At 44.2% G+C, this 23,207-nt stretch overlaps 1 protein-coding gene across 1 annotated transcript in view; it reads left to right on the forward strand.

The window, feature by feature from the left end:
* Positions 1–23,207, forward strand: part of ELF5 (E74 like ETS transcription factor 5) — a 39,814-nt gene that overhangs the window by 8,538 nt on the left and 8,069 nt on the right. The gene's annotated exons all lie outside the window — the stretch shown is intronic.

Consider the following 23,207-nt stretch of genomic DNA (forward strand, 5'->3'; position numbering starts at 1 on the left):
TCCTCTGCAAATAGAAAAATCATTCTGTCAAAAGAGCTGCTCCTGTGCTGGTTAGAGATGGGCACGAACAGGAAAAAAAATGAACATGATGTCGTTGTTCATTGCCATCCATGAACAGGGACTCACAAACAACCACAAACATGGCCCTGTTCATGAACATGTTCATGGTTGGCTGTTCGTGGGGGCCAGCAGGCTCTCCTCCAGCCATCATCCAAGTCAAGATCCCTACTGCACCACTCCCAGAAACCCTACCTGAGCAGGCAGCAGGAAAGGAACCAATAATAAATAATAGCTTGGGCCAGAGCCTGGCAGCAGCCCTGGAACTTGAAGGGGTAGATCCCTATCCCACCACACACAAAGAAAATTCAAGCTCCAATGCACTCTCTCTATCAAAATGCCAACAAGCAGCTGTTTCTCCCTCTCCAAAGCCAGAGCTGGGAGCCCCCCTCCCCCTGGTCTTTGTTCCCTGGTAACAAATTTGGAGCTCCACACCTGCCTATCAAGCTAAATTGGGCTTAGATTGGGGTTTCCAGGGCAATAGCAGGAGTTTAGACAGAGTTCAGACAATCCCTGCCTAAGTTGCCAAGGGAATTGATTGCAGGTGCCAGGCTGTCTGGCTTGACAAACAGCAATGGACAAGGCTTGCAACGACCACCTGTTCGTTTAGAATGGGGCCTCATGAACAGCTTGTTCGCGAACAGCAGATTGGGCTGTTTGTGGCTTTTTTTTGTTCATATTGCTGTTCGTGCCCATCTCTAGTGCTGATGGAACAGCGCCTTTGGATCTGAGGGTTATGACCAAACTGGACATAATGATAGCCATCAGCGCAGGTGACTTTAGAAAAAGATTAAACAGATTCATGGCAAGTAACCACGTTGATTAAAGGGAACCTCCACATTCAGAGCCAGTATACCTCCAAATACCAGTGCTAGGTGGCAACAGCAAGTTAGGACTTGGCCTCACTGCCTTGTTTGTTGGCCCTCCAGGGCAATTGGTTGACCACAGTGTAAAGCAAGATGCTGGACCAGATGGACCACTCATAGAAAAAAAATGCTAAATAGTAGAATACTGTGTGGTGGAGTGGTTATGCTAGGACTTGTTCAAAACTCTACTGAGACTATTTCTGGGCCATTGTCTAAGAAAAGAAACTGAAAGAAGAAGGGTAGTAGGAGTGAAAAGGCTTGATGGAGTTACATATATAGAAAAAGAGATACATCAACAGTTTACCTCCTTTTTCTCAGCTATATAAAAAAGAAAATTTAACAGAATGAGGAATGGAAAATTACATTAAAGATACACTCAATCCAAAGTTTGCACCTGAAGACAGAGATGTGTTGAATCATAATATTACAATACAGGAGATTTCACAAGCAATAAGGAAAATGAAAAAGACAAAGCACCAGGTCAGGATGGGCTAATGACAATATTATAAGTGCTTGAAAGAAGAATTAATATTACCACTTCAAAGTGATGATGAATAAAATAAGTGAAGTATTGTCGAAGGCTTTCACAGCCGGAGAACGATGGTTGTTGTGGGTTTTCCGGGCTGTATTGCCGTGGTCTTGGCATTGTAGTTCCTGACGTTTCGCCAGCAGCTGTGGCTGGCATCTTCAGAGGTATAGCACCAAAAGACACTGAGAGATCTCTGTCTTTTGGTGCTACACCTCTGAAGATGCCAGCTACAGCTGCTGGCGAAACGTCAGGAACTACAATGCCAAGACCACGGCAATACAGCCCGGAAAACCCACAACAACCATCAAAATAAGTGAAGATAAGACAATACCTCAAACCTGGCAAGAGGCTCATATAACATTAATTCATAATGAAGGCACTCACCCAATGTTACCCCAATCCTATAGGCCCATTTCTCTACTGAATGTGGACTATAAATTGTTTACTTCAATACTGGCAGAAAGACTAAGAAAATGCATAATAAAAATAATACATCCAGATCAGTTGGTTTTTGCGCCAAAGAGATTTATGAAAGAAAATGTTCGATTTGTAATTGATGCAATGGAATTTGTGGGGAGGAAAGGTCAGAAGGCGGAATTTGTTTTTAGATGTTGAAAAGGTATTTGATCATCTTTCTTGGACTTCTTTGCAAAAAGCATTAGAAAATTTAAATTATAGCCCTAAATTTGAGAACTGGATACAAGGAATTTATACAAAGCAGAATGCCAAAATTTTAATCAATGGAGTATTAACAAAAGGATTTCAAATGGAGAAGGGCACCAGGCAAAGCTATACACTATCACCACAATTATTTATTTTAGCATTGGAAATTTTTGCCTGAAAAATAAGACAAGACTCTAAAAATGATTTAAAAGTAGACAGGTAAGAATTTAAACTGAAAAGCTATGCTGATTACATTGTTTTGATTATTTTGAACCCACACATGGTGTTACAACATGTCATAGAACACATTTTAAGTTTTGGAATGTTTTCTGGATTTAAAGTTAACAGGAAAAAAACCAAAATAATTTCCAAATTTTTAACAAAACAAGGATTAAGGAAATGATGGGATGTGAAATAACAACAAATCCAGTGAAATACTTGGGCATCAATCTGACAGGGCAAAAATAAACACTGGAGGTGAGCATGAACCAAAATATGAATCGAAGTTCGTCACGAAACAGGCTGATTCATGGTTTGCAAACCAGTGGTTTGTCAGAACTCATTTCTCATGAACTGTGATGAATTTTAGCCCAGTTCATTTGGTTCGTATTTTGGTTCATCACTGCAGACAGCCTGGCACCAGTCAATCAGTTTCCTGGGCAACAGGGTAGGTGGGCCCTCTGCAGACCTTCTGCTGACCCAGAAGTGACATTTTCACGAACTAGTTTGCGAACCGGGGCAAGTTCATGAAAGTTTGTGGTTCGTGGTTCATGAAACATGACAAACCACGAACTACACAGTTCAGAATTTTCCCGATTCATGCTAATCTCTAATAAGCACTCGGTAGTGACAATTATGAAGCACTTTGAAAGAGAATACAAAAAGATCTTGAAAGATGATTCAAATTAAAATTGTCTTGGCTAGGAAGAATATCTACAATCAAACTGAATATCCTACCAAAAATTAATTTTTTATTTCAAGTGATACCAATTAATGTACAAGAGAAGACACTGAAAAATTGGCAAAAACAGATAAACAAATTTAATTAGAATGGTAAAAATTCAAGAATAAGATTTCAGGCATCACAAGATGAAAAAAGAAGAGGTGATCTGGCGGTACCAAATATTAAGTTATATTATAAAGCAGTTGGCCTGGTTTGGGTCATAGATTGGATTAAAAATACAAATGATGGATTAATAAGATTAGAAGTGGTAGATTTGACTGAAGGTCTCCATAATAATCTCTGGCCAAAGAAAAGATCAAAAATACAGCATAAAAGCCATGCAATTAGAGACAGTCTAGGACTCCCTAAGAATGAGGATTGGCCCCCTTCCCGACATCACTAGTAATGTCTCCAATTGATGCGTTCTGTGATAAGCATGTGAGGAAAACTGATAATCTTATACATTGTCAAGATATGAAAAACTCTCAAGGAAAAATAAAATAGTGGCCAAAAATCAGTGAAGAAGATACAATGGCTTGTATATCTTCAGGCAACCTCCAGATTAAAAGAAGCTGTTTATGATTATAGAAGTTGACTGAGACACTTAACTGATTTTGAAATGATAATTATCCAGGAGAAGGATCATATGTTGGGGCACATCTATAAACTTTTACTTCAATATGATACAGAAACAAAACAAGTTAAAACATGTATGCTGAAATGGATTCAAAATTTTGGCAAAATTTAGCAAAATTGAAGAACTATATAAATAGAAGACAGATTAAAGAATTTGAAGTAATGCCTACTATAGATAAAGACTGGAAATAAATAAGACAAATTAGCTTTGCAGATTTGATTATGAGTTCTGATTAGAGATGAGCACAAAATGGGGAAAAAATGAACCCTGAGTTTTGTGGTTCATCACGTTCCATGAACCACGAACTTTGACAAAATCGTCCTGATTTGTGAAACAATTTGTTAGGTTTGTGATTCATCAGATCCTGGGGCCCTACGATGGCCCCCTTCATACCCAGAGATGTCAAACTCACAGGGAGACTTCAGCAGACTCTCCTCCAGCTACCCTCCAAGTTTGGTGAAGATTGCAATATGCTGACTGGAAGAACACCTCCCTTCTGTCCACCTGGGTGTCATGGGCTCGGGGCGGGGGGGAAGCACCCTCATCCAATGACCTTCCTAGTAAGGACAACTGCAGAAAATAAGAAAGAAGCATTTCAGTCTTTTTTGAAGCAGCAAATCCAGGCAAAAACTCCCAAATCCACACTCTCTCACTCCAAATTCCAGCAATAGTTCCTCCCTCTCCCTCTGTCTACTGGAACTGAAAGCATGAGGCAGAGAGCTGTGCCTTATATAAGAAACTCAGCAGAACAAGAGCTCTCTGGTTGGCAGACAGACCTGCCTAACATGGCTTGGAGGGATGAGATTGGTGTTCCCATGGCTACAGAAGGCCCATCTCCCCCCTGCTCATTGCTCTCATAGAACAGAATGGGAGCTCTCAAGTTGGCAGGGAGAACTGCCTGTTAAGTTTGTGTCAGCTAAGATTGGGGTTTCCACAGCAACAAAAGGTCTGCAGACATTCCGGGCCTATGTTGCCTAGGGAATCAATGGATCAGTGCCAGCCTGTCTGGCATCATGAAGCATTCACAAGTCAAATGAATTGGCCCCAAAAGTCATGGATTTCGTGAAAAACGTGGCCCCATGAAACACATTTTCATGATACACAAATCAAACTGATTCATCACAAAATTTGATTTGTATTTCATGCCCATGTCTAGTAGGCGTGTGCAACCCGAAAAGATTTGGGTTTCCCACTTCAGGTTTACCCGAAGCGGGAAAAAGATCCGGAAATCCCCAAAATCCAAAGCGGCATGCCACTTCGGATTTGGGTTTCCAGGTCGCTTCAGTATGCTCCGTAAAGATATGGAGCATACTGAAGTGATGGGGGAGGAGGGAGGGGGAGGCTGCCCCCACCCTTAAACACCCACCCCCTCCCTTTAACACCATCCCCCCACCCCCCATCCCACTTACCTTGTGCAGCCAGGGCCTTCCCTGCCGCTGCAGCAGCTGGTGAGCCTGGCCAGCAGACAGGGTCTTCCCTCCTGCTGGTGCTGCGCCAGCATGGCTGGCCTGCAGAAAAGGCCTTCCCTCCTGTTCCCGCCACGGCCGCTGCAACTGGCCTGCAGAGAGGGCCAGCCTTCCCTTCTGCCGGTGCCAGGTAAGTGGGGGGTGGGTGGGGAGGAAAGGGTGGGAGGGAATGATTAGGTTTAAAAGGCCCTGCCGGTTGTGAAAGGGCCCTTTAAACCTAACCCCCCGGGTCCCCTGAAGCTTCCTGAAGCATTCCAAATGCTTTGGGAAGCTTGCTTCGGGATTTCTGAATCAGGGACAGCATGCTGGCCTCGATTTGGAAATCCCAAAGCTTTCCGGATCGGGTCTGATTCAGGTATTTTACCCGAATCGGATTCTTGAAGCGCATACCCCTACTGTCTTGTTCTGATTATTAGAGGCTTTAGAGATGTTGTTTGCTTTAAGCTTTAAATTTTTGAGATGGCATGTAGATAAATATGTTATTTAACTTGATTAATATAACATAACTAGTAGAATACAATTTATCATAGACAGTATTGAAATACTTTCTTAGATCATGTATCTTATATGTATCTTTATATATAATTAGCCTGGAAGTAGAATAAGTGGAACATAAATACAACTATCCAGTAGTTGTCTTAATAATAAGACTTAATAAGAGGGAGAGACAAAATATTCTGGAGAATGATTGTGTTATAATTTGATTGTGATGTATAAAAGCTGTAGAGCTATTGTATTATCTTTTTAACTGTCTTTTGTAAGAAATTGTATAATTAATAATAGTTAATGTTAAATAAGCTCTTCATTTAAGCTAACCCAACTATATAGTTTATTAATCATTGGTTGATTTAATAACAAGGTTCTTTTTGTTTGTGTTTTAGACTCTTAAACTATTTTTTAAATGTTATTTGGTCATTATATTTTGATAGTCTTTGTAATGCAGAATCTTCAATTTTTTCTTTTTAAACTTTTATTTCCCTTTCCTTTCTGTACCCCTTTATCTGTTTTAAAAAAATAAAAACATTTTAATGAGAAAAAAAGATTTTCAAGGTATAAGCTTTTGAGACTCAAAACTCCTTTCTCCAGATAACCTCTGAACAAGGGAGCTTTCACTCTCGAAAGTAAAAAACTTGGTCTCTAAGGTGCCACTGGATTCAAATGCTGCTGTTCTACTAGAGACCAATATGATGGCCTATCTGAAACTTGACAGGGTTGTTCAGATGCTAAAAATGGGAGGATGAATTGTGAATATCATCTTGAACTGGAGCAAAGTTATATAAAGATGTAATCGATCAGAACCAGGGGTCCCACATCTCACTATAGCAGGAGGCCTCCCACACTGGACTCCCCCCATTCCCTACCATCACTAGACTGTGGAAGGGAAATAGGGGGCAGTTAGGTGCAACAATGATGTGCAACATCACTTTCACACTGAAAGTGATGTTGCATGTTGGCATGGAACTGTATCTCTTGTCCTCCCACCCTGAATTTTCCTGCAGGGGTACCATCTAGGGTTGAAACCCCTTACAGAAACAGCTGAAGTACATGGACACTAACTAGACAGAAAACCATGTTCACGCTATATCTGATCTGTAGATCTCTAACATAATCAAAGGCAAGCAAAAAGTTTAAAGAAACACAAATATGTCCAATTTATTTTTTCCCTGCAATGTGTAACATGATAAAACAATTCCATTTATTCTTCTCTGGATCACACTTCAGAACTAACACAGACCAATTTCTTACAACATCAAGAAATTAGCATTGAACACACTCCTTTTAAGTATAATACAGTTGAGATGATTCATGGCATGCCAGTCTATCAACATGTGGTGGCATGAGCTTGGAACATTAGTTGCTTGGAAGTATAAATCATGCCACAGAGACTTATGTATGTAAATCAGCACATTCTGAGAAAAGCTGGATTATTTCTCCATATGCTAGTAGCATTATGCAACACACTGGAGAGAACAACTACACCCCTCTAAGACTCCTGTGTACACTACAGCATTCCCCTTGTTGGCTAGGATGAGCAGATGCAAAAGATAGTGGAGTGGCTGGACACTAAGTGGTTTGTAGACCAGTGAATTTCACCAGGTACAGCTTTTTTCATTTCTATGTGATAAACTGTACGTGCCAAATTACCTCTTCTACACAACAGTTAAAGGGATTACAGTACTGTCCTCTATTGTTATTCATAAAGCATTTATAATCTTACTCAAGCCATGGAAATAATCAACTCTGCCACACCAAGCTAATATAATGTTGTATATTATGTAACATAATATATATTATGATCTGACCTGGATGGCTTAGGCAAACCCAATCTCATCAGATCTTGGAAACTAAGCAGGGTAAGCCATGGTTAAGTAAGTGGATGGGAGACCTCAGAGAAAGACGAAGGTCATTCGCGATGGCAAACTACCTCTCTTAGTCTTTTGCCTTGAAAACCACAGCAGGGGTTGCCGTAAGTCAGCTATGACTTGATGACACTTTCTGCACATGCGCTCACACACATGCACACGCACATGCACACAAACTATATGCCACAAAAGGAAGAAGAGATGACAGTGAAGACAGGAACATAAGCAACTACAGGAGCATTAAAGTTACATAACAGCCAGGTGGAAAGACCATTGATGGCAGGAATCATAGGAGGGCCTTTATCAACTTTTTATGTTATGTTGCAATTATTCTTTTTTTTTTATGGCTACAGCTTCAGTTCCATGCATCTCTACTTAAAGAATTTCAGGTAGCATGGTGTCTGGGAGTGGGCAGGGTACCCCCTCCAAGTCAATGCCCCCACTTACCATGGTGAGGCCCCCATGGCAGACTACCTCAGGGGGCCCAATGGGCCATCCCAAAGTGGCACCAAAGTAGCCCGACAATAGCCAGAGGCCAGCACCTTTCCCATGGATCAGCTGGGGACTAAGTCAATTACTCTCCTGCAGCCCAGTTGGCATGCAAGAATACACAGGCAGGGCCCAATAACAGCGCAACCCACCCGAGGAGCAGAGACAAATCCAAGGAGCTAATTGGACAGGAGGAGATGAGAGGGCACGGACCCATCTGGAACAAGGTAGAGGAAGCCTCCCTGGGCCAAGCAATAGGGAGTGGAGCATGTAAAGCCTGCAAGGGCTATTTAAACCCTCTTGGCCTCAGGCCAAGTAGGAGGTGGTTGGGGCTGCTCCTGTCTCAGAGAGGAGACACAGAGAGAGGACCAGAAGGGACATGCATGAAGCACATCCCCCTTCCCCTCAACATAGGGATGCCAGCCTCCCAGTGGGGGCAGGGCATCCCACCACATTTCACCAAGGTCTCCAGGGAGTGCCTTGTACAAATTTATTTATTTATTTATTTATTTATTTATTTATTTATTTATTTATTTATTTATTTATTGGATTTTTAGCTCTCCCCCCCCCAAGCAGGCTCAGGGCAGGTTACAATCATAAATAAGGTACAATAGGTAAAACCGGTAGCCTAGATTGGGACCTTGCACAAGTAGCCTAGATTGGGACCTTGCAGCCTCCTTATCCTCCACTCCAGAGGTAAAGGGGACTGGCAACCCTATCTCCACATCTGAGGCCTGAGAGACCTGGAAGTCCAGACCCCACCTCCTTCTGGAAACCAGGAAGAAGCTCCAGCCACTGAGCTCAGCTCCTCCCTTCTCTGTTCCAGTATACCACTTGGTCATAACAATAGCATCATCAACAACAACAAGATGTGTGATTATATACTGCCCTTCTGGACAGATTAGTACCACACATAGTGTGTGAACAAAGGCAATGTTATTATTATCCCCACAGTTGAGCTGGATCTGAGAAAAGTGGTTTACCCAAGGCCACCTGCAGAGTTCATGGCAGTAGTGGGAGTCAAACTAACGGAGCACTGATTCACATCCAAACCACATTTCTACAGCTGTCCTTTCCTGCAGCAGTCCAACACAGCCCAAGCCTGTTACACAAAAGGTTGCTTTCTATGTCTGATATCCTGGAAAGCCACTGCCACTCACAGTAGATAGCACTGATGTAGCCTGGTTGACATAAGGCAGCTACATATGTTCACATGTTGGTACTCTTTTGAACTGAATAATAGGCTCTACTAGGGCAGCCCTTAAAGATGATTCAGAAGCTTCCAATAATGCTTATATCTGACTCTTAGTAGATGATGGGAATGGGGAATGTATTCAGTCTGCTCAGTGGCAATAGCCTTGGTTATTAGCTTCCAGACCCAAATAATAGTGTTGGTTCTTATCTTTAAAGCCCTGCAAGGCCTGGACTACATGTATCAGAACCAGCCTCTCCCCATATGAGCCAGTCACTATTTGCATTCCACAGACCAGTCTGTCCTCTGTGTGTTCACACCAATTATGAGCTGAGGATGGCTGTGGCAAGTAGCAAGGCCTTCAATTATTCCAAGTCTGAAGAACTACCACCCCATCAAAGTTCATATCTACTGTGTTCCTGTAGCTTTATAGAGAGGGTACAAAAGCTACCTCTTCCAAAAGGTCAATGACTGGCAAGTGGATATTATCACTTTGTGTTGCTGCTTCTGGAACTGTACTAATGGTTGTTTTTAATGTCTCTTTATTGCTATTTTTACTGGTTCATTGTTTATTTTTATTGGGTGCTGTTGGGAATAGAAAGGCTTGGGCAAGCCGCATATAACATTGGAACTCAGATATGAACAACAAAGGGCTTTGAAAAGGTTGTAAGATGAAGAAGGTTTACATCAACAGAATTCATTCACATAAACATGCCACATCCTTCTAGTTCTATCACACAGAAATGTACCTAGGGGTGTGCACAGGGAAAAAGTCAGTAAAAATTCAGTATTCCCTGAATACTGAATTCATTCTCTAGTTCAGTTCAGTATTACAGAGCAAACTCGGTAAAATTTGGCCATTGTTTCCTATGGGAAACTCAATTTGGGTTATTTCCAGTGGACTGGCAGGGGGTCATTCTTTGACTGAATTTCACCAAATTTGCAGAGGACGTACTCCAGACTGTCCTCTAAAGACTTGCTAAGTTTCAGGGAGATTGGACCTGGAGGGTCCACTTTATGGCCCCCTAAAAAAGGTGCCCCAGCCACCTACAATCTCCATTATTCCCTATGGGGGAAACTTTCTGAGGACTATCTACAGGGCTGGGATGGCATTTTGCAAGCAAAATCTACCAAATTTTCAGGCAACCTACTCCTGACTGTCCCCAAGTTTCATGGAGTTTGGACCCCGGGATCCAATTCTGTGGGCCCCTGAACAAGGTACTCCAGCCATTCCATTTGTTCCTATTGTGGGAAATAACTCCAAGGTAACCCCACACACACACTGCAGAAACACATAGACCAAGGCTACCATGGCCAGAGGCACACTCCCAAATACAAGCTCCATACCAGACAGTCCAACAGAACCAAACTTACACCCCCCTAAAAAACCCGAGCACTCCCTGAGCAGGCTGACCAATGTCAGCCAATGATGAGAACTTTTACAAGGGGCACATATGCACAGGGCAAGGATACCACAGCCAAGTCGTGCTCCCAAATGTAAGTTCATTCCTGGGGAAGTCTAACAGAACCAAACTGACACACACCCCAAAAAACCAGTGCCCCCTGAGCAGGCTGACCAGCCACTCTCCATTGGTTTCTATAAAGACCAGCATCACACCAGAGAATCATCCAAACCAAATCAAGGGACAGTCTTGCAAATGGAAGGAAACCAAAGCAAAGGAATGGAATTCCCCCAGAACAAAAATGAAGCAAGGGGACCAACTTCACACCCAAATCAAACTGAAGCAAGGGACATTCTTGCAACTTAGCCTAACAGAACCAGTGTTATTCACAGCAGCCAGGCACTGGGTTCAGCCAGGCACTGGGTTCAGCCAGTAGGGGAACACCATAGAACAGAACCAAGCAGTACCCAGCCACAAGCACAAGACAATGAGAAGCAAGCACACTTGCATAAAATGGATCCCACTCACGTGGCCTCAGGCTGAAACTGATACTGAGGTACTTGGATAACCCAAGTAATTCTCTCTCTGCATCAGCCTTCATCATTGCCCCCTCCCACCCATGCAATGAGAAAAGTTAATTTACTATCAGAACAACACATTACCTACATTAATGCTCAACAGTATTCTGTAGCTTCATTTGAGTGCTTCTGTGGGTTTCCCTCTGTGACACTTGGTGTGTCATTCTCTGCTTTGCCTAACATCTCTCTCTGACTCTTCGCATCCCAGTGGCATTCGTGGGGCCTCTGTTCTCAATTATCTGCAGAAATTTGTGCTAACACAGACTGGTGGTTTTGAGGTCTGTTAGGGGGAGTCCAAATTGCAGTGTACATTTGTTGTGTTAAGTGAATCAACTGTCCTTCTTCTGCATGTTTTCTACCTAACTTTTAAGTCTTGGAAAGAGTACTTTTCCCCCACCTCACAGACTCCCAGAGGATTCAGGCCAAAAGGTGGGCTTACCTCATTCACTCTGGAAGTCCAAAGATGGGAAATTGAAGAGCAGCATGTTGACCTTCAGGAAGACCATCTGCTCAACTCTCTTGGGGAGCAGGTGAGTGCAATGCGAGCTGACACTGTCGCATGCATGAGAAAAGATGCACTCGCTCTCCACACTCATAGGAGGGCATGAGAGGACTTCTGAACCTTGAGAGAGAGAGGTCTGGCCAGACCACCTCTTTCTTGGCCCAATAGCTCAGTGGTTCAGTAGAAAGCAACTCACAGGGTTCTGCAAGGTAGTCCCTGACATTTGCCTCCACCAAATCCTGGCTCATGTGCTTCACATTCCCAGAGAGGCCAAGAACACACCAGAGTATCTCCATCTCTATAGAAATCCCAGGGTTGACAAGGAGGGGACCCTGCTGAGAAGGGGCTGGAGGGGATCCAGCAGAGCTAGGCCTCTTCCCCATCCCCTCTGCTGGCAGGAGGCCCCTTTTGGCCTGCCTATGCTGCACCCACAAAGAGAGGACACTTCTTGTGCTGGTGAAGTGCTCGATCTGCGCACTTGATGCGCGAATTACACATGGTCCCCAACACAAACGATTCTTTCTTGGTGAGAGGCTGCAGCTGGGACATGATAGCCTGTTGCAGTCTTCTCACAAGCATGCACAATCCTGGAACGAGGTCTGCATGTCCTGCATCTGGATCCAGGAAGGAGGCCATAGCACTCTGAAGTATATGCACCAGAGGAATGACCAGACCCAGGGTCACCATGTCAAACAAGATTGCAACAGTGAATTCCTTGAAGGGCCTCAGTACCTCCACTGTCTGTGAGATGGTGAGCCAGTCCTCTGGGCTGAACTCCCCCTCCCCCCTCCAAGTGTTGCTCTTCATGAGTCACACTGTGAGGGTGGCCTGCTGCTCCACTAAACGCTTAAGCATGGCATGGGTGGAGTTCTAGTGAGTGACAACATCAGAGATCAGGTGATGCTCCAGCATGCCTGTACTGATCTGCTTCTGGCATAATTGGTGAGTTGCTTTCACAGTGTGCAAGAAGTGACTCATAAGTCACCAGCATTTCTGGAGGAGACACTGGAAGTCACAAGTTGTGGAGTCCTCTGCAGGTTCCTCTAAGGAACCCAAACCAAGTGCATCTTTCACCAGGAAGTGAAGTTTGTGGGCTGCACAGTAAATGTGCATGTGGCCCACTCACGTTGTCACTGCCTTCATGTTTGCACCATGTATCCTGTGGTGATGCTGCCTTCACTCTCACCTACCCAATCCAGTAATTCCCTCTTGATAGTGCCAGCAATGTTTCTGCTGTGTGTGCCTCATTGAGAACCTTGGCATGGAGCAAAGCCTTCCAGTAGCTAGCCCAGAGGTCTCCCATCAGGCCCTGCCTGATGCTGATCATCTCACCCCCCACCGTGAAAGTCATCAGGTTGCCCCCAGTGTGCAGTAAGCAAGAAGTATGCATATTGCAGTTGAGGACATGTCCAGATGTCTGATGTGAAGTGTACAGTTCTCCCAGCAGTGCGAGACAACTCTGCCTTCACATGCTCCTTGGCATCCCTGTAAAAGGAAAACACCACAGTCCTGCTCAACCTGGTGCAAGCAGGAGGCATGGACAGACTTGCTGGAACAGCTCTTGGAAGCCAAAATCCTCTTCTACAGAGAAAGGCTGCCTGTCTACGGTGATCATCTCTGTGATCTTCTGAATGATGTCCACTGGATCCCCCCCCCCTTCTTGGCATACTAGTTCCATGCACACCAAACATCTCCAGCAGAGATGTTTGCCATCCCTTCCCAACAGGAAGCCTGGGAGGGAGAGCACCAGAAATGGTTGCAGCATGACCCCCTGCTAGCTTGCTGGCAGCCATGTGGTTCCAGCCTCCAGTCCTCCACAAGAAACACCACCTGGTGGTGCTTCTTCATGTGGTTCCTCAGACTGGTCATCGAGAGATGATTCTCATCCTTCCCTCAACTGACCTGGGCCCTATAGTGCTAGCACTATGCATATCAGAGATCCTCCATCTTCTGGAAATGCTCCCAGACATTGCAGGACAAGGGGGGCCCATCTGCCCTGAAGCTGTGGGTACCCCAGAAGATGCCTCCTGTGAGGCCCTTGGACCAGTCACACTGTGTCTAGGCTGGGCAGAAAAAGATGCCTGAGGGGGAAGGGGGTAGATATGTGGTGGTCACCGCTTCTACAAACTCTTTCTCTTCCTCCACCATCCTCTCATCCTACCTTACTCTGAAAAGCCTGCTGCTGGTGTCATGTCTGTAGCCCCTACATCCATGCCATAGTTCTAGGGGATGCTAAATGCTAATACTGTGTTACTGTCTGATTTCATATTGCAACTGCTATGTACATCACTGTTTGATTTGATAGACTGTATGCATCACTTTCGTTTCTCCCTCTCACAGCCTGGGAACACAGCTTGGAAAGCTATGGGTAATCTCTTCCTTTGAGGCTCATTGAAATGACCTTGTAATGTCTGAAATGTTACAGTTCTCTATATCTTGTCTAGCTAATGTATAAACTCCAGAAAAGTTTCCCAGACTTCTTCCCGCTCAAACTTGTGGTTTAGAAGGGAGGGGAATGTTTGAGTAGTTAGACCTGTACCTTCCTCAAGCCTTTATTCCTTTCAAATAAGCTGTACTGCTTAGTTGCTTTTTGCCTCTAAGTAAACCTATGGACCTGTGCATATGGAAAAGATCTGATTTGTGAATAAAAGTCATTTAACCCAGGACCTGTATCTTGCTACAATGATTCAGGGATCTGTCTGCCGTATCCTGTCCTCCATAGCCTGACAGCTGGCCTTAGAGGCAACTGGGGAAGGCTGACCCATGATGGGCCCCTCTGCCAGTTCCTCAAACATCCTCTGGGTCCCAGGGCTGAGGGATGGATAACTCACCCCAAAAGATTCCTCATGCTGCTTCTCCTCTCACTGCTGGGTCACAACAGCTGGAGGAGGAGGAGGAATCTCAGCAGCAGGCCCCTGCCCAGTGCCAGCTCTTGTCACAGGCACCTGTGGTGAGGGCGATACTCCTCTAGCTGCCTCAAGAAAGAGGACCTTATGAACCTTCTTGTTGTTACCAGAAGCCAGACTGGTGAACAGCAGCTGTGCTGGGGCAGGCCCCCTCTGTGCAGGTTGAGGGAGAGTCACAGCCCTCTTCCTCCCCTCTACCCCTCTCTTCTGATCTCTTGCCTTTCCCTAAGGGCCCCTTTCTGGTCACCTGTCACTCATTTTTCTGCCCCCTGGAATCTACACTAACTAGTAACTAACCTTATTAAAGTAACTAGTAACTAACCTTATTAACTAGTAAACTAACCTATTACGATCAGCAAAAGACAGTAGAGACCCCTTCACCTCTGCAGGAGTATACCACATACCCTGTAGCTGTGGACAAGTTTACATCGGGACCACATAGCGTGGCATCCAGACAAGAATAAAAGAACATGAAAGACACTGCAGACTTGGCCATCCGGAAAAATCAGCAGTGGCTGAACAGGATACAGTAACCTATTCCAGGACACTAAAATACTGGACAACACTTCCAACTACTTCGTCAGATTTCACAGGGAAGCCATTGAAATTCATAAGCATAAGCACAATTTCAACAGGAAGGAAGAGACTTTAAAAATGAATAGAGCATGGTTTCCAGCCCTGAAAAACACCAGGCTAACAAAACACTCTACACCCGACAATAGCCCTGCAGAGAAGATTAGCACATCAAGCACCAATCCATATGCAAAAGAACCTCCTCAGGATACAGTGACGCCTCCCTCCATTAGCATTCCACACCCTGGGAAACTCTTACAGGATGACTCAGCCCAAACCCACCTTCCTGAGTAGATATAAATTACCTGCCAACATCTTCTCCACACTGTGACACTGAGAGATCTCTGTCTTTTGGTGCTACACCTCTGAAGATGCCAGTCACAGCTGCTGGCGAAACGTCAGGAACTACAATGCCAAGACCACGGCTATACAGCCCGGAAAATCCACAACAACCAACCTTATTAAACAGTTAAATTACCAAACCACTCAAAGCCCAAAATGAGAGTGTCTTCTAAAACCTACCTACATACTCTAAAAGCTTGCCTCTTGTGGATCTAAACCTGGAGATGCACAAAAAAAATCTTTTTAAAAGGCCCTATTTAGGTATGTGGTGGCACTATGCTAGCAAGTAGCTTAATTCCTCTTCAGGAATCAAGTTACTGCTGGCCTGAACCCCAATCTACAGGTAAAACTATGACAAAAAAACTATTTCTAATGTGCCTGGCCTGGCTCTAAGGGAGCCAGAGGTGGACAAGGAAAATCTAGTTAAATGTCACTAATGGGCGGAATTTGAGTAGAACCTGAGCTCTTCTTAATTCCTACATAAGCCTATTAAAGGGGGGACTCTCTTTGATCCCTAAAAACTACCAATTAAGTTTTGCTTTACAAGACCAATAACTATCTTAAAATACTTTGTATAAGTTCATACAGCCCTCTCTGAATACCCAAAGTACACCGAAACACCACTAGGTAAAAGTGAACCAAGTAGCACCCCTATAAGCATGCCCCTCCCAGAAGAAGAACATCCAACCAACAAAAACCTACAGTGAACACCAAGCCAAACCTCTATGCTGAGGAAAACAAACACCAACCAAACTTGTATAAAGAAAGAGCAGCCCCAACTACAGGGGGAAACACCACCCCAAAGAACTAGCAAAAATTTACAGCAACAAAATACCCACAACAGGGAAAAACACAGCCACCCCCCCTCCAAAGAACAAGTGAATCTAATAAACAGGAACTATAAAACAGAAAAAAAGCACTCCACCAACAGAAGCAAAGGATAAAACAGAAGCAAAGGAACAGCCCAGCTGCTATTACCAAAGTTTACCGAATTAACCCAAATTAATTCGGTAAACTAGAGTTCAGGAATATGAAATCTGATTTGATATTCCCTTTTGAGTTCAGAAGTACCAAATTTAGCTGAATCAGGTGAAATTCAGTATTTTTAAAGGAATACCAAGCCCTAATTGCACACTCCTAGATGTACCTGCCATTGATTAATAAATTGAAGCTCAATCTAGCTAAAATAGAGATGCTACTTCTCAATAATCATGCCAGTCCAGGAACAAGGTTTTAGCCTGGTCTGCATAGGATCACACTTCCTCTAACAGAGCAGATCCTCAGCTTGTTGATGCTAATTTCCCATTTATTTCCAGCCCCCCTCAACTGCTACTGCTAAATGGCCTGGGACAATAACATCTAACAAGTGTTCTCCCTCCATATGGTTCTGCCCATCCTCTGAGATAGTGATATGAGACCCTGTTCTGCTGTTCTCCTTTTTGGAGCTGAGACCAATAACACAAGCAAAGTCTTTTCAGTTGTGGCACCTCAGCTTTATTTTTATTTATTTATTTATTCAATTTATATACCGCCCATCCCAGGGGCTCTGGGCGGTGAACAGGTAAAATTGATAAAAACAAAAACTAAAATCAATATACAAATAATAAAACAAATTAACAAGGTGCAGTGGTGGGGAGAACCTTCCCCACCCCAAAGGTGGGGGAAGTCCTTTAGAATGTCCTCCCCTTGGAAGCTCACTCAAAACTGATTTATTATCCTTCAGTGCCAGGTAGAGACATTTACAGGGCCATCTTAAGAAGAGTTACACCCTCCTAAGCTTATTGACTTAGAAAGATGTAACTCTGCTAGGATGGCACTGTCATTCTCCTAGGCTTTTAGATAATGGGTTTTTCCACGTTTCCTTCTGTATTTTAGATTCGATTTCAGTTCAGTATTTTTATCACTGCTGCTAGGTTTTAAGATTGTCCTGATGTTTGAATCTACATTTTATTCTTGTCTGTCTAGAGTTTTTTAATTGAATGGCTTTTCTAATATTTTAATTGTTTTTAATTAAAGAAAAACCAGCAAAACCAGTTCTTGGTTGAGAAGCAAAGTTCAAATCTTTAAACTAAGTAAATAACATATAATTTAGATAGCTGAACACAAATTAAACACTTGCTTTTTATCCCACAATGTCAAACATTAATTTGTAAATGAAAATGCAGAGTAGCTAGACACTTGGAATGGCAATCATATTGTGCTCACTGATGTTACACAAAAGTTTCTATTGAAATGTGCCAAGCAAGAACATAAGAAGAGCCCTGTTTGATTAGACCAGAGGTCCATCTAATTCATCTAGTTCAGCATCCTGCCTCACACAATGGCCAACCAATTACCCTGAAGGGCCAACAACAGGGCATGGAGGCCAAGGCCTTCCCCTGAAGTTGTCTCCTAGTACTTGTATTCAGAGATTTATTGCCTCTGTTCCCTTGAGCCACTGATAGACCTATCTTCTGGGAATCAGTTTAATCTCTTTTTAAAGCTTTCTACACCTGTGGCCATTACTACATCCCTGCGCAGTCAATTCCACATCTTAAACACTCATTGTGTCAAAAAGTATTTCCTTTTATCTGTCCTCAGTCTACTGCCTATTAGCTTCATTAACCCATGAGTTTTAGTATTTGGGGAGAGGGAGAAAAAGTTCTCTGTTTACTCTCTCTACCCTGTGCATATTTTTTAAACCTCTATCATTCCCCCTCCCCTGCAGTGATTCTTTTCCAAACTGAAAAGTCCCAGACCCCCAACTCCTAATCATCTTGGTTGTCCTCTTCCATAATTTTTCTAGCTCCACAATGTCCTTTTTGACATAGGGTGACCAGAACTGCTCACAGTGTTCTAAACAAGGCTGCATCGTAGATCTATTCAGGGGCATTATAATATTGGCCATTTTATTTTCAATCCCTTTCCTAACAATCCCCAGCATAGAGTTTGTCTTTTTCACTGTAGCAGCACACTAAGTTAACACTTTCATTAAGCCCTTATGACCCCAAGGTCTCTTTCTCGGTCTCAGAAAGTTCAGACCCCCATTAGCATATACTTGAAGTTGGGATTTTTTTGTTCCAATGTGAATCACTTTACACTTGCCTACACTAAACTTATTTGTCACATTGTTGTCCTCTCACCCAATTTGTGGAGATTCTCCTAAAGCTCTTCACAGTTCGCCTTTGTTGTCACCATCCTCCTGAATAGTTTTATGTCATCTGCAAACTTGACCAACACACTGTTCACCTCAAGTTCTAAAGAACTGGCCCCAATATCGATCCTTGTGAGCTTCCAAGAACTGCAAGAACTGTTCATTATTCCTACTCTTTGCTTCCTGTCATTTAACCAACTTTTAATCCATAAGAGGACCCATCTCTTGTCCAATGACTGTTGAGTTTACCCAGGAGCCTTTAGTGAAGAACCTTGTCAAAAGCCTTTGGAAAGTCCAAGTAAATACTGGTCATCCTTATTTATATGCTTCTTCACTATCGCAAAGCTCTCCAACAGGTTGATGAGACAGGACTTCTCTTTGCAGAAGCCATGCTAATTTTCCCTCAGCAGCCTTTGTTATTCCATATGCCTAATAATTCTATCTTTGATTACAGTTTCTACTAATTTGCCTGCGACAGATGTTAGGATAACAGTAAATGACAAATGGATCTCCTTGTGATGATGTGTGATAACTTTGGGGAGTTCAGAGTGTTCTCAAACGTTTGGAATGTTTACAAGTGTTTAAGGATGTGGATCTGTAATTCACATATGTGGATTTGCTATGAGAGAGATCAGTGCACCTAGACAAATGCAAATGGTGCATAGAATGAGAAGTTCATTGCTGTTTCTTTTGCAATAGAAATGGACAAGTGCAGGATCCACAAAAACTTGCAGGGGACATTTCATTTTCTCTTCACCCACTATTTTCTCTTTCTCTTCCCTGAAGGTTCCCATAGCCTCTCTCCATTACTTGCTTCTTTCTCTCTTCTCCACCCACCAGCCAACCTACCTTTATCTCACCCACCCCCAACTTTCCCTTTTCCCCTTTTCCTGGCAGCCTCCAGACGGGAAGACTATGGCACAGTAGTGCAGTGCCATCTGCCATTATTTATTTATTTCATTTATACCCTCCTTTTTCCACAGTAGGGACCCAAAGCAGCTTACGTCATTCTTCTCTTATCCTTTATTTTCACAACTACCCTATGATGTAGGAAACACGCTCCTGAAGAAGTGACGGGACGAAATCTGAGCGTTTGAGCCGGCCCCAGATAGGGCGTGGGTCTGTTTTTCCATCCGCTTGATGTTCCACCGCTCATTCACCACGGGCGTGGAATTGTTTTTCCATTTGATTGATTTTCTACTGCTCCAGAGGACTTTAGAGAAGACACGAGTTTTGAGAGCACAGAAGATACAATGTTGTTGGACACATCCAGAAGGAGTTTTCTCTGGATTCTTTGTTGCTCCCGATTTGGTTATGTTTGTAACATGCCTATAAGTCGGTCTATGTTTAAATATTCATGTTATTGAGTTAGTTAGTTTAGAAGTTAGTACTTGTATATAGCATTTGGCACGTTAAAAATATTTTTGATACTTTGTACATATGTGTATTTATTCTCTCCTGTGAGTTTGACTCTGTTTCGTGCTGGTTGAACACTAATAAGCAGCCAGGCCTGGGTGAGGCATGCAAGTGATGTGGTAGCAAGTAGCCTGGTACTTTCTGCCAGAATCCTCCCTCAAAGGTTGAAACAGCCCTAAAAGGAGCCCTGCCCCCTGCCTCCTGCCTTTTACTGACAGAAACCAAGGCTTGAAGGCTGTCAGTATTGTGCAGCTGACTGGCAATAGCCACATTTCTGAAACCTATGGATGCTTATATGATGTGGGAGGTTAACCACCCAGAGGTGTTTTTTTTTTTAAGATTTCAGATTTTTCTGCAAACCTGGGACTTTTTCAGGCTTGTAGAAATATCTATCTTCTCCGTTCATGGCTCCAGTCTCAAGATTTAAGTATACAGAAATTTGGCCATGTTGAGAATTAGACATATAGATAATGATAATGTACAGTAATTTAAGGATGCTCCACTTTTAAAGTGGACAGATGGTAGCAGCAGCACAAGACTCTGAATCACAGTACTTGCGGTCTCCTTTTCTGTACTCCAAGCATCTGCATAAGACCTACTTCAGCCTGGATGGGAATTGTTGTCTACCAGGGCTACTGTGTACATCTGTATGTTTAAAAATAGTTGAAGTTTATGAGGTAGCTTACAATCAATGAGGATTATAAAATGAATTAAAACCACAGATTGCCTCTGTATATTACAGTATGAAAATATTTATACCCTACTTTTTTATAAACTGTACAAGGTGACTTATAGTGAAATCCTAAGCAGAGTTACACCAGTCTCTGGTTAGGATTTCACTGTTAGACACATGTAATCTCCATTAAACAATGAAACACATCAAAATACTAATACAAGAAAAGTAGTTGGTGTAGCCTACTACTGTATGGAACAACGCAACCTAAGGTTGGCCAGCCCCAATGATCAACAGTTTCTACAAAATTTTGTTCTTATTAATCTAATTGATAAGCCTTTCCTTTAGCAATGTCTTCTATCCCTTTGCCTTGACAATTATTGGGATTATGGACCAATATATTTATATGTTGTTGTTATATTTAGTTCTAAATTCCATATTGGGCAGCCCAACCCTAAGGACCAGGGCCGCCGTGCTGGCTGGGCATCGGTATGGCAGCGGCGCTGCTTGGCTGCTCCCAGCAGATATTGGCAAATGAGCAGCAGCCGCTTTGACCTACACCGCCCACACCGGACCAGGGCTGAAACCATTTGGGGGGATTTGTGAAGGGGTAGACTGACAGGGATGTGGGGGGGGGGATCTATTGCCATGCACAGACAGGGAGATAGGTTTCTAGCACAGACGTTAGTCAATGGCTAAAAGCAGTGTTTCCCACTGCTTTCACCTGGGTATGGAGTGCTGCCTGGTGCTATGGCAGAGGGTGGAGCCAGGAAAGCTATCCAATGTGAGGCGGATGTTGCAAGCCCTGCTGCAGTCAGGGGAAGGTGGTCCCAGAGTGGAATGACAGGCCACCTTTGGAGCCAGCCCCGAGTCAGAGACCAATCCCCTTGACATGTTATATGGCATCCTGTCAGGAAAGTGGATGGGGGCAACTGTCATGCACAGACAAGCAAACAGACAGAGAGGCTGTTCAACATGAACTTTATTAAATGGTTAAAAGTGACTGGGGTCCCTGGAGGTCCGTCCCACCAACATCCCTCAGCTGGGAAGGAAGTAGAGCCTGTTTGCGCAGTGGTCGGAGCCACATGATTCATTCCCACCGCTACCCTCATGGGAAACAAGGCAGAGATGCAGGATGCCAGGGGAACTGCTGTCTGGGCTGGGTATCAATGATGGTTAAGGAGGATCACCAGGGGCAGGATCACTGATGCTCCAGGGTCTCCCTGACTTGTCCATCATTGACAGGGAATTATGGAGTGAGCAGCCAGTTACCCCAACCTGCAGCAGTGCTCTCTCCCTGCCTGATGGAGGAGCCTGGCTGAGGGTGTTTGCTTGGAGCCAAGGCATGGGCCTTCGGAATCCACCCACCCCATAAAAGCTGTGCCAGGTGTGGCTTGTTAAGCATCTGCCTCCTTGGCAGGCATGGGCCGTGCTGGCTCACAGGCAAGGGCCACCCTACCCTCAGCTAGCCTCACCAGCAGAGGCTGGTGTTTGGGAGGGGGGGGGGCTTGTGCGACTGTGCGAGCCGGGGTGGTGACCACCCCAGCTCCTTCTTACCTGTCTAAGTGTCCTTGCCCTTCCCCAAGCCAGGACTAAGGGGCTGGTGCAACTGCAAAGGATCTCAGTTGGTGGTTATTAATCAGAAAGTCTGAACTTAGCTCTCCTCCCTGAGTGAGTGCAAGGTACAACCATTTTACACAAAGTTCCCATAGCACACTCTTCATCCTCCACCACCTGCGCTCTCTCCCACCTTGTGCTCTAAGTCCTCGTGGGTGGGAGCAGCCGGGCAGAGCCTCCAGCCATCACCCTACTTACCTGGGTTCATGGGCGTCCTAGCCTGACGTTATGTAGGGTGCCTGAGGAGCTGATTGGGTGCATGGAGGGGAGCACAGCCACAGTGTGGCCACACACTGATTGGTCCTGGCGGTAGTTGGCATCCTGTGTTCTGTTGAGCTGCTTGGGCGGGGCTAGATGTTGGGCCAGCAAGTTTTCCCCGTACAATGGGCACCAATGGACTACGCCACCGTATTTTGCAGCGTAACCTGATGCTGCAGTGGTCATTCCTGGACCTGGAGAAGCTTTGGGAGCTGACTAAGTTGCAGCCCGCCCTTCCCGGTGCCAGCACAGGGACTTACACCTTGCTCACACCTCCAGCTGACTGCCTGTCTCGGCTACCGCTGATGGGCCATGGCGGGGGTGTGCCTTGCCTGGCCCCCAATGGAGGGGGAGGGTTACACCCATGTAAGTGTAAGTTATGGCATTGTACCCTTTAGTCCACTCCCTAAGCACTTTCCATCCCCCCACTCAGGATTGCACTGTAAATACATGTAGCTAGTCTTTTTATTTACATTTCTACCATCATAAAAGGAGGTCAGTTCCAAGACTCCCATCTTTATTCTTTTTAGGAGGAAAAGCAAAAGAGGCTAAGCTAGCCTTGACAAGAATTGTTCCATATAGCGAGGGAATATGCCTTAGA

This window comes from Eublepharis macularius, chromosome 2, assembly GCF_028583425.1.
Source record: "Eublepharis macularius isolate TG4126 chromosome 2, MPM_Emac_v1.0, whole genome shotgun sequence".
Taxonomy (NCBI): domain Eukaryota; kingdom Metazoa; phylum Chordata; class Lepidosauria; order Squamata; family Eublepharidae; genus Eublepharis; species Eublepharis macularius.